The sequence below is a fragment of the Triticum dicoccoides genome, chromosome 1B, assembly GCF_002162155.2.
Source record: "Triticum dicoccoides isolate Atlit2015 ecotype Zavitan chromosome 1B, WEW_v2.0, whole genome shotgun sequence".
Taxonomy (NCBI): Eukaryota; Viridiplantae; Streptophyta; class Magnoliopsida; order Poales; family Poaceae; genus Triticum; species Triticum dicoccoides.
The window spans coordinates 3,353,121-3,357,047 of NC_041381.1; positions in this window are offsets into that span (position 1 = coordinate 3,353,121).

Sequence of the window (3,927 nt, forward strand, 5' to 3'; positions counted from 1 at the left end):
GATTTTTGGGTTAGTTTCAACGTGACTGGGATGCTGAAAGGCTCAAGGAGGAGTTTTGTGCATTGAAAACATCTTTGTATAAGAACAAATGCACCTTATAGCTCCCAAGAGCCGAAATGGATTTAAGCAAGTGTGCCTGATAATTTTCTGCCATATGGGATACTAGTGCTTAATCGATGAAAAAACAAAATTATGTGGTGTTTAACTTGTTTTTTTTGCTGAAGTCAATATACTTAAGTTTTCCTCTTGAAAATTTGCATGTACCATTTGGGTGTGACAATGAACACATCTATTACTTTATTTTATTTTTTGACATTTGTAAAATCCATTTGTGCAATGCAGGGGCACACTACTAGGGAAAACCTTATACACAGAATCTTAGCAGCAGCGCGGCACAAAAATAAGCGCTACTGCTAATTAGCAGTAGCGCGGGTAGCAAAAACATGCTACTGATACAAATTTAGCAGTAGCGCATGCGGGCAAAACCGCGCTGCTACAAAAATCGACCGACAGTACCCACCAACCTAAGTTTAGCAGCAGCGCGGTGTCACTACGCGCGCTACTGCTAATGCAATAGTAGTAGCACGCTTTTTACTCCGGTCGCTGCTCCTAATTTTGAAATTGGCCACACGGTTGGCCCCGCTTAGCAGTAGCACGTGTGGGAAAAGTGCGCTGCTGCTACGCTCTTATCAGTAACGCGTTTTCCCACCCGCGCTACTACTAAGACGCAGCACACGACCACCTTTTCCCACCCGTCCTCCCTCCCCCATCTCCTCTCTTCCCTTTCCCCTACCTCCTACATCCTCCCTCTCTCACTCTTCTTCTTCCCCAATACTTCTCCCCCATTACTCTGCCTCTTCTAGCTACCTTTGTCTCTCTTCATTACTCCTAGCTAACTACACCACCTCCATTAATGCATCTCCTTTCTCTTTTTCCTTCCCCCTTCACTAGTTGAAGTTGTCTCCTCCCAAATTAGCTAGCTAGGTAGATGTAGCACTTAGTTAAGTGAACTATTTGCCCCCTAACTAGATCTATCTTTGTCAAGAAGAGCTTTGTGCACTTTTGATCTCCCTACATCATCATCTCCACCGTGTGCTCGATCTCAAGATAGAGGTGATTAAATATCATGTTTTTGCAAAATGGAAATATGTGTATGAGTGTGTGATATGATAGAAATTCTGTGTGAGGCATGAGTTGACGCCAAATTGTGCTTTTCAGTTGCCTATGTTTTGCCGAAATGTCGATTTATTTTTGTTTCGGCGAATTCCGGGCAAAATCTAGATCTATATGTCCTATTTATAGGGAAGGTCATGCCGAATTTTTGTATGACTTTGATGCATGCACGCATTTTTATAGTCAATTTGTTTATTTTTACCGTGCAGACGTTCATGATGGTCAGTGGAACGATGGTGCACAGATGGTTTCGTTCGGCGGTGCAGGACATGAAAGAAAATAACCGGACAGAGGTTTTATGTCCGTGTCGAAAGTGCAAAGCAATAGTTTGGCTCGACCCCTATGACGATGGTCATGTCGAAGTGCACCAGCTCATGACTGGTTTCATGGATGGCTATACTCGGTGGATAATTGAAAATGAAGATGATGATGTTGAGGACGCCGACGGGGCAGGCAATGACGACACGGGGGAAGACGAAGAGATGATCGGTAATGGCGGCGGGGAAGAGGCCGGACATGGCGGCAGAGAAGGAGTCGGACATGGCGGAGGAGAAGGGGTCGGACATGGCAGAGGGGAGAACATGGACTCCAAGCTGCAGAGTTCGTCGGTACTAAGTTTATTCGTGCGGGACCCTCATGTTCAAGCACTGCTTCGCAAGGAGACGAGTACTGAGAGAGCTGCTTCTAGTGAGGAGGCTAAGCTGGAGCAACTGGTGGTAGACTCGAACACTCCATTGTATGATGGTTGCAATCCTGAGGTGACCCACTTGAGTTTCACGCTCCAACTCCTGAAGACGAAGGCTAAAAACAAATGGAACGACACTATCCTTGATGAGTATCTCAAGTACCTAAAGGATGTTCTTCCCGCGGGGAATCTATGTCCTACTAGTGTTGATGAGGCCAAGAAGATCGTGTTCCCTCTTGATCTGCCACACATTAGATACCATACATGCATCACCGATTGCATAATTCATCGGAAGGAGCACGTGGAAAAAACAAGCTGTCCGGTGTGCAATGCTTCTCCATACAAGAAGGCCTGGAAGAAATGTCCCCAGAAAGTTGTGTGGTACTTACTGATCACTCCCCGCCCCAAGTGGTATTTCGTAGATCCCAAGGAAGCAAAGCTGATGCGCTGGCACGCGGAGAGGAAGAAGCCCAACGACGGAGATGATTCGAAGGTAAGACACGTCAAGGATGGAAGCCGGTGGAGAGCGTTGAACAGCTTCTTTGATGAGATGTACTTCCCGCCCGCGTTCTTTGACGTGATGGTGCATCTGTGTGTCCATATTGTGGATGACATAATAGACCTGGCGTCGTCATGCCTACATAACATGATGACGTTTGAGGGGATGAATGGGATCATCAAAGGATTCGTTCGTAACATGTCCCGTCCGGATGGAAGCATCGTCCAGGGCTATCTGACACAAGAGTGCATCTCTTTCTGCGAGAATTTTCTATATGGCGCAGACCAGCCGCCTGGTGTTAGTGTTGGTTTGCCCGTTAACAAGCACGATGGGAGGCTCGAAACAGAAGATCACTCCAACGGTCGCAGGGAACTGCACATGGCATACTCAGATCGATGCAGCGACTTTGACAGAGCAAACTTGGTAGTGCTACAACACCTAGACGAGGTAGATCCTTTCGTGGCACTGCACAAAGAAATTGTCGCAAAGAAGTATCGTGGCCGGGGGGTATGTAGGACGGACGCCGAAGTTACTAGGGAGCACAACTCCACTTTCCTGCATGGGTTCAAAGAGCATATTATTGCTAATCCCCCAGAGGAGGGCTCTAAGGACGGATTGCTCATATACGCCTTAGCACATGGCCCCTTGCCCAACCTCATAAACTATCAGGCATATGATATCAACGAATACACGTTCTACATGGAGGCCAAAGATATGGACAGTGATGATCAGAACTCAGGGGTGATGATGAAATGCATGACCGCCTGCGACAATGGCGCAACTAAAAGATTTTACAGAAGGGTCGAGGAGATCTCGGAGTTTGACTACTCTAGACTGCACAACACGACGATGTTCCGTGTCATATGGGCTAAGAATGTCGAAAGAGAAAACCGGAATTTCACTACCATGGCTATACCCGATGCCAAGAGCGCTACCGTGAACGCTATCGCAAAAAACGAGCCATGGGTACATGCTGTGCACGTCACACAATGCTTCTTCATAACCGACCCGTGCAATCCTAGCCGTGTTGTCGTGAGGAGAGGCAAAAGGAACATCATTGGAATGGATCGAGTCGCCAATGAGGAAAATTACGATCAGTACGGCAACCCAATGAGGCAAGATGACGATGATGATGAAGTATACGTCAAAAGAAGAATCAATACTACATTACCTAAGAAAAATCATACTCCATGGAAAAGGCAAATTCACAATGAGGGGCTCAATTATTCTTCAATGAACAAAAAGGGAAAGAAGCTGACTCAAAAACAAAAACGTCAATGCTGAGGAACCGTATGTTATCGGTCAAATGATGTAATATATATGTTCCTATTTTGTATATACACTTAGCCACTATTATGCATGGGTCCAATGATGTAATATATATGTTCCTATTTTGTACACATATTTAACCGTCAAATGATGCAATATATATCGTCTTCCCTTCGTTCACTCCTCTTGGAAAAAAAGAAAAGAAAAGTGAGAGAAAATAAAGGAAAAGAAAATAGACGGAAATAAACAGGAAAACTGCAAAAAAAAACTAAACCCTATAGCAGCAGCGCTTTTGTGAGAA